This window comes from Trichosurus vulpecula, chromosome 1, assembly GCF_011100635.1.
Source record: "Trichosurus vulpecula isolate mTriVul1 chromosome 1, mTriVul1.pri, whole genome shotgun sequence".
Classification (NCBI taxonomy): domain Eukaryota; kingdom Metazoa; phylum Chordata; class Mammalia; order Diprotodontia; family Phalangeridae; genus Trichosurus; species Trichosurus vulpecula.
Genome location: NC_050573.1, coordinates 560,948,537 through 560,961,924, shown reverse-complemented (window position 1 = coordinate 560,961,924; position 13,388 = coordinate 560,948,537). Strand labels below are relative to the sequence as shown.

The window sequence follows — 13,388 nt, the reverse complement described above, 5'->3', positions numbered from 1 at the left end:
GTGAAGACAACCTTGTATTATAGGGATGGGTGAACACAGGGAAAAGTCCATTATTGGCATCAGGAAAAAGTCAGATTTGACCACAACCTCCACTATTTCTATGGATGGTTCCTGAACCTTTTTTTAGTTTTGTTTTGTTTTGCTCAATTTTAGAGCAATATGGAAAAACTCCACCAACACTTCCATTTCTTCTTTCACTGTGAATCCCATTTTCTTGCTACTTTCTGCTCATGATTGGATCTCTGATCTTTGGACCCTTTCCCTTTGTTTAGAATATCTTTCTTCTGTCTATTTCCTACATCTACTCATTCAATAGATTTTTCTGTAGCTAAAGCATCTGCTCCTACTCTCCATTCTTATCCTTCAAAATTACTACTTACTCATCCCCATCTACATTTAGAATTGGTATCAATATGTTTAAATGCTGAAATCCTCAGATTAAGGTCATTGAAATTTCCTCACAGAAAAGAGAGTAGGAATTTTTCTATCATATAATTCAGCAGAAAAATCATTTTCAAATTCTACAAGAAAATGGTTTTCATATAGTTATTTAAAGTAAAACTTACAACTGAAGAAATAGGTAAGTTGTGCAAATTTTCTATGTCACAGAGGTATTGTGGAATAGTTGATAAAGAACTATCAGTGGAACCAGGAAAGCCTGGGTTCAAGACTTGTATCTAATACATAAGGTCTATGCAACCCCCTAAGTAAATCACTTTACCTCTGGGCAATTCTCTAAAATTATTTGTTGCAGGAAAAGTACCAATTTGTATTGGTAGAAGATATTTTCTCATCCAGGGAGCTCCCTATGCTGAAATCACAGGTTCAGTTCCCATCTCATATCTTTGTTGGTTACAGTGATTCTAGCACAGAGGAGATTCTGAAGGCTAACATGGAAATGTTAGAATTGACAAAGCACACAAATGCTCATAACTGCCTATTTGTCACAATAATAATTTGGACTCAAAGATGCTTCTTTCATTACTGAGGCAGTATAGTTTACCATGTACTTTTCAGATTCCACCCCCCCAAAAGATAAAATATAGGAGGGGGAGAGAATTCTGAGACATGGAAAGATTAGCAATATTTGCAATTGTTTAGGTCATTCTCATGTTTTATTTTGAAAGTACAGATAGATAAATCCTGGGCCAATTCTATATCCTACTATTATAAATTTCTTTTTAGTGTGAAGATTCTTGAACAATTGGATGAAATAAGTGGTTCTTTTTAAATTAAAGAACTAAAATGTATATTCATCTTCTCTAGACCCCGTAAAAATCTTTAAAACAACTCTAGTACTAAAGAGTTTGAAAAAGATAATATATGTCTCACCTTATTCTTACTTTATTCTAGTTTCCCCAATATATTTTGGAACCCTTGCATTCCACCTACCTGATAGCATGAGTATTTGTTATGGCAATACCTATTAAGATAGTCTTCCTAATTCTTTGTGTATCACTATTCTCTTCTGCCCACTATGTAAAATACTTGTCTTTGAGGTCACAGTCCAATTAAAATGGTTTAATAATTGAATTATCAAGGACATTTTAGGTCTACATTTATAATTTAGAGATTTGCCATTATAGCTGATGAATGATAACAAGCTTTTGGTTATAATTTAGTGGTATTTATTACATATTTTTTATGTGTTAAAATATTGCCACCTGAAGTGAAATATATTGTGTGGGTCTACCATTTCCTTGCATAATTTCCATGTAGATAGACAGAAATGTACAATTAGATCAATTGATCAATAGACAAATAATTCACAGATCATCTGTTAATTACTTACTATGGCCATCTCATGTGAGTATTGGAGACACAAATAGAAACAAGCAAGTCAGTTTCTACCTTTAAGAAATTTACATTTTAATGGAAGAATACAAAACAATAAAGGAAAATTGAAAAAGCTTTGTGTGTAGAAGTGTAGTCACATATTTTGAAGATGGTTGAGAAGAAACATTGAAGGTAGTTTTTAGCAAAGATAAGACAAAGGGCCACCTAATAGACCCCTGCATCCCAGGAGGTAAAGGCTAAAGTTTCAGAGATAGGGGTGAGGGACATAGGGATGGTGGTTGGAGGGCATGTGATATTGTCTAGAGGGGGCTGCTTAAGTCCAGAATCCTAAAAGATAATCTTTATATAATTTCTGGTAGCATGAATTGCTGAAATACTATCAAACATGCTTCTCTTTCCATATGCAATGATTAAGCCAGTTAGTGAATATTATTTTTTTGGCATTTTTTTTAGTTGAGATGATGCAGATGCCTCCCATGGATTCCCTTTGGGATCCATTTTTGGATTTCAGCTGTTTCATATATTCTATGATGAGGCAAACCATGTCCAGTTACAACAAATCCAGCAACATATAGCTGTTGTTAGCCTTTACCATTTTGCCAAGAAAGTGATATGGTTTTTTTTCTAAAAATATTTATTTTTTTATTGACAGAAAATTGTGCATCACATATTCTGATGTTTATCGATCATCTTCCCTGATCTGGATGATGTTATCATTTTCAAATATTAATATGATGCAGCATGGTATAGTGGATAGTGACCTAGCTTGTCTTGAAGCCAGGAAGAAATATAATTAAGTACCATTTCTGATGCATTCTGACTTGTGGCACTAGGAAGGTCATTTAGCCTCTTAGTACTATAGGCAACTCCCAAGACTGTATGTTGCAGAAAAGTTCCCAACTTGTATTGGTAGAAGGAGTTCCCTTATCTGATAGTTGCCTAGTCCAAAAGTATCAAATACATCGGCTAACTGCAGCCCATGGCACTGACTCTTGAGTGTGTCCAGAACCAGAGTGAAATATAATTGGCCAATATTTAAATAAATGCATATAAATGTGTGTGTATGCATATGCATATGTGTATATGGGTGTGAGTGTGTTTATACCTATACATACATATGTGTGTTTTCATATACAAAATTTGTTTTCAGTTGTTTCAGTCATATCCAACTCTTCATGACTCCATTTGGAGTTTTCTTGGCCAAGATACTGGAGTGCTTTGCCATTTCCTTCTCCCTCTCATTTTACAGATAAGAAACTAAGAAAAACAGGTATAAGAGAATTGCTCAGCTAGTATCTGAAGACATATTTGAGCTCAGGAAGATGAGCCTTCCTGATTCTAAGCCCCATGTTCTGTCTGCTGCCTAACTGCCTCCATACACTAGCATAGATAAAATTATGTTTTGAAACTGCTGATATGTGGCCCTTGGGGATCCTTTTCTACAGATCAGTGGTCCTCATTTCTATTTGAGTTTAAAACTATTGACCCATAGCAATGAAATCTCAGAACAAAATCTCTATCTTTATCCCCTAATTATTAATATCATCTAATTTTAGTCTTTTACATTGAGTTACAGACAGAATCGTTCCTGAGATAAGTTGCTACCCTGGTATTATTTTAATATTCTTTAGACTATTTCACAGGCAGATAAACCAGCTACTATTAAAAATATTAAATAGAAGTATTAGGATATTAACTCAATTTGTGCAGGTTTGTTGAAAGCATCCTCATTTCAATTCCAGAGAGAGACGGGACAATGGAGATAATATATGCTTCATATATTTCCCTCATGATTTTAATTCCTTATTCTGGAACTTCATGTTTTGGAAGCTTTTTTGTTGTTGTCCAACAAATTTATTGTCTTAATCTGAAAATCTTCATAGAAAATTGCAGATTTTGATGTTTTAACTATCAGCTGCCCACTCCTCAGCTCTGAGGAAACTTGCCTTCTTGTGAGCAATGCGGTGTTTCTTCTAGGCAAGGGACATCTTGGAGCAGTCCCATCTTTTCTTTTTGACTTTCCTCTTGGGTTTCTTTTCATATACTAGATTTTCCCATATACCAGCATGAGTTTTCTTGTACATTTCCTCCATCATGTCAGGGGTGATATTGTTCTTTACGTACTGTGAGAATTGCTTTTTATAAGCATCTTCATCTTCTTCCATGAGATAACACATGTAATCTGCAATATTTTGGCCCATGATGTGTTTACGATGTACTTCAGCATTGAATTACTTGCTTTCTGAATCATACTCAGGGCAGCATTTGGTACTGTGAGGAATAGACAGACCACCATCCATAGCTCCCTTAAGGGTCCCAAAGAATTCGTTTCCCAGGGTAGCTCTGGCAAGTCCTGTGTCCAAACAGCATGTAAAAGCACCAGGCTGACCATCAATGCTTTCCACATTGTACTCATCTCCAGTCACTTCCATCTGACCTTCATAGATCTTGTCCATTCCAAATCTATTAAGAAGCCTGTGGGCCAGCAGCAGGCCTGTGCAGTAAGTGGCAGCATAATTTGTCAGGCCAACTTTCACACCATGCTTTGGTAACTCATGGGCATAAGCTGAACATATAATCATATCCCCTTCTATATGGGCATAAGCAATCTGGCAGATGATATCTCTGTTGGTGACTCAGACTATCATCCTGAATTTTGGTGTGTTATACTTGTTTTTGTCTTGGACTACTAAACATTTCCATGCATAATAATCCATTTTTCCCTCTTGCCTTCTCCAGAATTTCATTTGGTATCTCTTGAAGTATCCCTTATTCTTGGCAATTTTTATAAACCCTATCCTGCTAAATGAGATTACGCCCTCAGCACAGACCTGCAGGCCTCGCAGAGCTAGGGGGACAAAAGAGGTGGAAGCTTTCTTCTACCAGACTGGAAAATTGTGCGTAGTTAGCTAGGTCACATAAATAAAATAATTGGTATTATTATTTTATGGATCAATGCTATGGCCATGCAATTAAGGGCAACAGCAATATCTGATAATTTTACAGTTCTAGCATTGTTTATTGCTTGAATTCTTTAGGGTATTTTAAATTCTATATGTGTAAAATGGGACTTTGTTGTCTATCAATCCATGAAAGATAGGTAGCTCTTGGTGTGTTTGTTCTAGTGACAAAAATTTTATCTTGCTAGGTATTTAGTAAATGCTAAATTTTTATAGCATGTTTTACTGTATCAAATAGCTTATTCTGTTTCTTTGCATTATACGCATATGTATACATATATATATGCTTATATATCTACATATATAAATCTATATCTATATAGAAGTTGACAAAGATGTAGCTATAGGTATAGAGACAGAGACAAGGATAGGTAGATACAAGTAGATAGCCAATGACCTGGTCTAGAATTGCCATCATAAAACTTTCTATTTTATAAACAAGTGAGAAGACATAGGTATTTGCCTATGACAACTCATTTTGCTGACATATTTTTCTCTGGAATTATGTATCTGCCACGCATGGATCATTTTTTTTTGTTACAATCTTAGATCTTAATTATTCTCTATACTCTAATAAGAAATAAATAAGTAGATAGGTAGATAGATAGATAGATAGATAGGTAGATAGATAGATAAGCAAACAAACAAACAAACAAACAGCTGGGTGGCACAGTGAGTAGAGCACTGGCCCTGGAGTCAGAAAGATCTAAGCTCAAATCTGATCTCAGACACTTGACTCACTTACTAGCTGTGTGACCTTGGGAAACTCACTTAACCCTGATTGCCCTGCCTTCTCCCATCCAAAAAAAAGTAAATTATATTTTAAAAATCCAATGGTATACACTCATTAAAAGCTGTTAGTATTGAACACTGAAATATTTGATTGTTCCAACCAAATCAGTAGTGGGTGTTTTTTTTTTTACCTATTTATAATATGCTCTCAGAATATCTATCAAACTTTTTCCTCCCTCTTGACCTCAAAGTCTTAATATTTCCACAGGTGCCTAAAAGTCATGGGCACTTTATTTCATGAATACTGTATAGGTATTTCCATGAGGATACTTTGAAAATCTATTGCAGTCCATTCCACCATTCAAAATGTACAGCCTTGCATAGATGTTAATTACCTTAAATATGTTTTTTCATTCAGCTTTGATTTCAGTACACTAAGTCTTTTAACATATTCAAAACCATTCTCCTTGGCATATTTATGCTGGATTATCTTTCATGGAGACTAATATATGAATCACTCGCATATATTTAATGTGACTTTTTCACTCAAGCTTGAAGCTATAGTACCTATCTTTCCTTGGATTAAGTAGAGAATTTTACACTTATTGAGTTCAAATGATATTTATAATTCATAAAAAAAATTAGAACACGAGTCAGATTTCATAAGCTGAAAGAGATTTTTCATGTGTTTTTCAGTAGATTAAAATAGTCTGATGTCATCCATGCACATCAGATGACTTCTAAGATCATTTGGTTCAAGCTCATTTTTCATTTGAAAACCATATCTGTTTTTATTAGGGATATTAATAGATTTTAGGGTAGGCAGAACCATAATGGGCTTAAAATGTTTCCTCAAAGGAATGTCATATTTTGTATCAATTTATCATGAATTGATTTTGTTCATAATGTTTTTCAAATAGAGAATAGTTTTTGTTTTCATGAGGATATCAAAAGGTCCGGAATTTTCATTATATCTAGATATACTTTATATATTTTCCACTCACATGTAAACCAGGAATATGGAACCTAGTCAAAACTTTGAGGAAATCAAAAAAAGGTAGAATAAATGTTATGGAAGTTTGAGACATCTTATTAAATACCTATTAAATCAATAAATATAAGTTGTCCTGTACATACTCTAGGATTCTTTCTCACACTCTTTATGTTGTTGGTCAATATGTTTGTTGTAAATGTGCTCATAAACTTTGAATATGCTCCTTTAATATGTATATTAACTTTTCTTATTTATAAGGTAAAATACTAATTTTAAGTTATTTTAACTTAACTGTTAAAATCTACTGGTAGATTTCTGAATTTCAATTTCCATTGTTTATTTTGTTCTTTAAGCTTCTGGTATTTCCTTAATTTTTTTTTGCTTTCTGTAGCTAACTAAAGAAATCTACAATTAATAAAAAACTTTTGCTTTCCAAAGTTCTTCCCAAATGTTTCTCTTTTTTAATACTTTTAATTTGATGATATGATATTCAAGGATTGAATTCCATATAACAATTATCTATTTTTTTTAAATTTGTAATGCCTTTCCATAGATCTTCAATAACTCATTCCAGTCACTTTTACTATGGACGTGTTTTCCTATCTCCTTGGTACAAATTCCTCTTAAAAAGAATTATGTAATTGACCTACTATTTAGAATTATTTTGTTAAAGTCAAAAATCACTTTGTAAAATTCCATTCTAAGTATGCCCATTTCCTCTTCAAAATTATTTGAAACACTGGAATTGTCCATCTCTTTGGTATAATTTCTGGGGTTTAAATTAAGTGAAGATTTTCAGTGTCCTTAGTATCTAGTTTTCCCTCTTAAATTTTCCTATTTTATTTTGCTAATCAAGTCTTAGAGATAAAATTTTTGTTTGTTTTATTATTACTCTTCATTGGTTGTTATCAGGAAGACCTCAGTTCAAATCCTGCCACCAAACAAACAAATAAACATATTTAGTGTTATTACCTTGGGAAATCACTTGAACTTTTTCAGCCTCACTTTCCTTACCTGTAAAGTGAAGGTAATAGTAACACCCACCTCCCAAGGTTATCACAGCATCAAATTAAAATTAACCATGTAAAGTACTTTTAAAACCTTAAAGTATTGTTACCATTATTGTTATTGTTATTATTATAATAAAATGAAGCCTTATATATAACTTCTAAGTAATGTTTCCAATATTGTTAAAGGTATGGTATTGATGCATAATGAATACATTCGTATAATTTGTTCATTTCCTGAACAAATTCATATTTTAGTGCCATCTGTACCAAAGCATTTTCAACAGGTAAGGAATTGGCATTTCTGATTTGTTCCAGATTATCTGAACTTCTTATAAAAATAATAATAAATAAATAACAATAGTTATATAAATAATATAATAAAGAAATAATAATAATAAAATAAAAATAAAATAAATAAAAAGTCACCAAGACACCAAGTTTTTAATACAGGCAATTATATCTCAGAAATGGCATCTAATTCTGTCCAAAAGGTATGAATTGCTCTCTTCTGGAGAGAGGTGAAGCAGATATCAAATTCACAGCAAGCATCTCAACATGATTGGCCTCCACCTGCTAGGTAGGACTCAGGTTCATGTCTTAACAGCCATTGAAAAAGTCTTCCAGGCTCCAGGTGCTCTCTCCTTACAAATCAGCACAAGCTTGAGGAATTACAAAAGGAAACATATGATAATATTCTGCTAGTGAGTGAGCTCAACTTTCCCTTCTGAGAAGTAGATAAATATAATAATGAAACAGAAAAGAAAGAAGTTAAGGGCCCTGAAGTTCAGGAGGCTGATCTTTTCCCCTGGAATTAAGTGAATGATATATGTGTGTCTAATTAAACTGAGATTGTTAAACCCTTAAAGTTGTTTTCCTTAGAAAAGCAGATGAAAGAACCTGTGTTAGCAGCCCTTCTGTATGCTGGTTGTTGTTGGTCTTACACAGCCACAGTAGCTGCTAGCAACATTGTTGTTACAAAACTTCATAAACTATTTGGAGAAATAAGCCAAGAAGGTGTCCTACCAAATTCCTTGTGTGATACAAATATGGTTTTAATATCTATAACTATAGATGAGTTACTTTATTTAATATTGGTACAAAAATTTTAAATAAAGCAAAATATTACAAAATCATACAATATGACCTGGTGGGATTTACACCAGGAATACTAGACTGGTTCAAAATTAGGAGAACTATCAGAATAATTGACCATATCAATAATAAAAATGATAAAATCACATGATTGTCTCAATAAATTCAGAAAAGCTTTGACAAAATACAACACTCATTTCTATTAAAAAAACACCAGAAAACAGGAATAAAAGAATCTTTCCTTCAAAATAAGTAATATCCATCTAAAACCATCAGCAAGATTTATTTGTAGTGGGAATAAGCTAGAAGTCTTCTCAATAAGATCAGAGGTGTCTTTTATCCCTACTTTCACTAACTATTATACTAGAAATGCTATCTACAGCTGTAAGAGAAGTAAAAGAAATTGAAGGAAATATAATAGGCATTGAGGAACCAAAACTATCGCTCTTTGCAGGTGATAAGTTGGTATATTTAGAGAATCCTAGAGAATCAACTAAAATGTAGTTGAAATAATTAGCAGTTTTAGCAAAGTTGCAGGATAACAAAATTAACCCATATAAATCATTAGCATTTCCATATATTACCAACAAATATGTTATTGGGAAAACTAAATTTTAATAAATTAAGTCAAAGTGCAAACCACCTCAAAGTCCCCAATATGTTTATGTTTTCCTGATGACCTCCTATTTGGTCCTTTTTTCTTCTATTTTCTAATTCAGCTGTAATTTGAGAACCCAGAAATAACATTTTACCTCTATCCCCAATTAGATTTCATCTTATTTCACCAAGGGAAATATTCTAGTTTGTTCAAATCTCTTCATATTCTGATTTTTTTTCCTCCTATGTGTTAGAATATTGCATCTCATACAGATTTGATATATTCCTATCCCTTTATCAATATCATTGACAAAAATGTTAAATAGCAAATATACACCTTCCTGTGGCACTATATCTAAAATGCTCTTCCAAGTTTAATCCAAGCGTCTGACAAATTTTACATTTATCTTTCAAATATATTCAAAGTCCCCCAATCTCTCCTTAATATCCATATGAATAGTATTAGATGCTCCATACCACCAATCAGTCCTTCCTTCTTGGTGAAATACAGATTCATATTAAAAGTTTAAATTGGTGGTGTATACCAACTTTTAGGAAGATATAATTATCATTAAATGAGATCAGTAAGTTACTAGGGAATTTGTTTTATTCAAAAGTGAGTTCCTGTAGATGTTCAGATAGCCCAAATCACCTATCAAAACTATATACACCTCCATGCCAGGTTTATGATCTATTTCAAAAATGCCTCACCTAATTGCTCTTTCTCTGCTGGTGACTTTTACTATATTCTAATGACTGTTTTTCCCCTCTGTTCATCTTAAATCAAATTCTCTCCACTATTTTTCTCCCTTTTATAGTCCTATATTCTTTTACATTAGCATTTCTTTTTGATACTGAAAATCTTTCCCCAACCCTCATCTGTTCTTATTCTTCTAAAACAAAGTATGCCTTTCTAAAGCTAAATTCCAGAAGTGTGTCTCATTCCACAGTATGAAGGAGATTTTTGAAATCAAAGGTACCTCCCACTGTTATTATCTCCAGCAGTTTATTTTAGTTGTTATTTCTTTTTGTGTAATGTTACTCGAGCTTCTAGCTCTTATTTCTGGCTTTTTCATTTTTTTTTTGTTTTTTAATGTCTATGTATCTCATAAATTAAAGTTCACCATAAAATTTGAAGAGAATTGGAAGGAATAGTAGATGTTATTTGTTTAATACTTCTAGTTCATAGACAAAGGAAATGAGTCCCAGAAAGGTTGACTTAAATACAATCACCTAATTGTTCAATAAATAATTGAAACAGGATTCAAACTCTTATCTTCTGACTTCAAGCACAGCACTTTTTCTAGCACATGATGCTTTCACTCCTGTTGATTTTCCTACTCTGGGACTTCTCTCTGATATGTATCTTAGTGCCTTTTTTCCAATGATTCATGTCACTATATCATACTGTGTCTTTATGGAATCACAACCCAGATTTCTTGATTTCTAAATAAGGCTTATTTCCTTAAATGCCTAATATTACATTATTATCTTGTTTATGAATTTGATTAAAATAAACATTACACTAAACTTTTATACTCATTCTAAAATTTGTTAGAAAAAATGATATGAAAATAGTATTTTCTGTATTTTAAATTATTACATCGCATGCTGAAGGATAAAGTAACTGGAAGAGAAGGCATTTAGAGTCTAAGGTCTGTGCAAGATATTCCCTAGTTTTTCTCTAGTGTTTCATGTTTTTTAGGTGTCACAATATTGAATGGAATCATCATTGGAAATGAACTCTCCCTGCTTTCCTAAATGATGTCTCTATTAGCAAAACCATAGTTTCAGATTTATTCCACATACCTGCTATTACAGTAGGAACTAACAAATTATAAAAAATATTTTGGAGAATAATCATCACTGTGAGAGCTTCATTTAGTTTACTGTTGTCCTAAGTAATGAAGTATAAGTTATCTGGGAGGCCAATTACCTAGCTTCACTCTAGTCCATCTCCATTTCTAATTAATAAGTGTTAAATGTCCTCATTAACTCTGAATTAAATTTCATTTTAGTACTGCTAGGAGTTGTCTCATTTTTCATTCCCATGTGACAAGGTCAAGCTAAAGGACTATTGAAGCAGGAATCTCAAGTTTTGATCTAGCCATTTCTCTTATAAATAGAAGGTTTCCTCAAGCTTTAATATTTATATTTAATAACATCCCTCCAAACCCCTTAAAATTCAACTTCACTTGTACAGATCATTCTATAGTCTTATTTTAAGGAGAATTAGAGTACCATCAAAGCATACTATCTGAAGCAGAGTTAAGATGGCAGAGTGAAAGCAGGGACATGCCTGAGCTCTCTCACAAATTCTTTCAGATACTTCTTGAGAACAGATTTGAGAGAGGTAGAATCCACTAGAAGGCTGTGGCAGATTTCCAAGCCAGGAGAGTTCAGAAAGAGAGGAACCTGTTGCATCTGGCCCAGAGAGCCTTGGGCATGCAGAACCAGCCCTGATCATACTGGAGCACCATACCAGAATGGGAGCAGGCCCAGCCTGCCAGCTGCAGTGGTGATCCCCAGGCCTCTCAGCACAGGACTGGAGTCTGTCAGAGCTAGGTGAGACAGAAGCACATAGCCTGTGTCAGCAGCAGCGGCTACTCCTGGGACTATCAGCCCACAGTCCAAAGGTTTGAAACTCACCTTCTTGAACTTCTGGGAACCATGATGACCAAATAAACCTTAAGAGCTTTCATCCTTCCCTTGAATAACCCAGAGAATACTGCCCTAGGAGAAACCTTGGAACAGAGGAGCCAGAAGTGGAGGTTCATTACTTTTCTGTCTCAGGAAACTAGGAAGACCCCTCTTGCAGTGGCAGAAAGAGACCAGTGCAGGAAGGAATCCATCTTAGAAACCTCCACCTTAGCAGACCAGAGGGATTTCCTGAGCCCCAGGGTGTTAGAGCCCATAAGCTGTAATAAAAGGATCCCAGGAGTACTTTTACACAGCCAGGAGAATGGGCAGACACCAGCACAAACAATGGCTGAGACCACATGTGCTATATAGCACAGCCCTAGTGGAAGAGGAGACTCCCAACAGACAGACCACCCCTCACCCACACCTCATACAGCGACCCCCAGGGATACTTAGAAAGACTTCACTGGCTCTCGATTCCTTAGCACACTCCAGCCAGCTCCAGCTCAGAACCAGTTGACCAGCAGCAGTATACAGCTTCTAGCTGACAAAGCCAGAGGCCACAGCACACAAAACCAGTAACCAAGCCCCTATCCCCCAACACAAGAAGCTTAGGACAGAACTCTTGGAGCCTCAGAAGCAGAGATCTATTTAAAAAGCCAGGAAAAGAGGGGCAGAGCCAAGATGGCCGCATGAAGGCAGCGTCTTACGGGAGCTCTCTCACGAGGTCTGTCAGATTCCTATAAAAAAGTGAATTTGAGCAGATTTGAGAGAGTCAGAAACCACGAGCAGTCTGCGTGGCGCAAATTTCCGAGCCGGGAGAGTCTGAAAGGCCGGAGGAATGAACCTGCAGGCTCGGAGAGTGCTCGGTGTGGAGCTGCTCCAGACCAAGGCGGAAGCGGCTGGCCGAGAAATCCACGTGGGAGACGGGCTGGGAGAAAGCTGGGCGCCCGAAACCGGCAGAGATCCCCAGGCCTCCCAACACAGGACGGCAGTCTGTGGGAGTGATGAGAGGCAGCGCAATGCCACCAGCCATGAAAACACCCAGTCCTGATGCTTGCAAAACCCAGGAACTCGGCTTCTTGAACTTCCGGAAGACTCAATGGCCAGGTAAAAGGCTCTAATCCCTGCCCCCCTCACCCAGAGAATTCCTCAGGAAAAAAAAAAGAGAACTGAAACAGAGGAGAGAGTAGTGGGGCCTTACAGGACAAATACTAGAAGCTCATTAGTCCCAGAGGGGCAGAGTCAGCAGGGGTCAAAACCGGAAGCCCAGACGTAACCTTGCTCCCCCAGGGGAAGTGCCAGACATCAGCTCAAACAACAAACAGCTGAGACCATTGCTGAAAAGCAAGTGCTGGAGAGCACCCACAGGGAGTGAGACGCCAGGGAGCCAGACCCCTCCCCCACACCTCAGGAAACTGAAGGTTATAATTTTAGACTCACAACCCCCAGAATAAGAAAGCTGGGACAGAGAGCACAAAGACAGAAATTCGTTGTAACGCCAGGAAAAGGGAAAACAACAAACATGTAGAAGAATACAAAAAAACCGAGGACAATAGATTCTTT

The 13,388-nt window shown here is 35.5% G+C and overlaps 1 pseudogene; it reads right to left on the bottom strand.

The window, feature by feature from the left end:
• Nucleotides 1–3,701: 3,701 nt before the first annotated feature.
• On the bottom strand, nucleotides 3,702–4,592 carry LOC118833798 (annotated as a pseudogene).
• Between the last annotated feature and the right edge of the window lie 8,796 nt (nucleotides 4,593–13,388).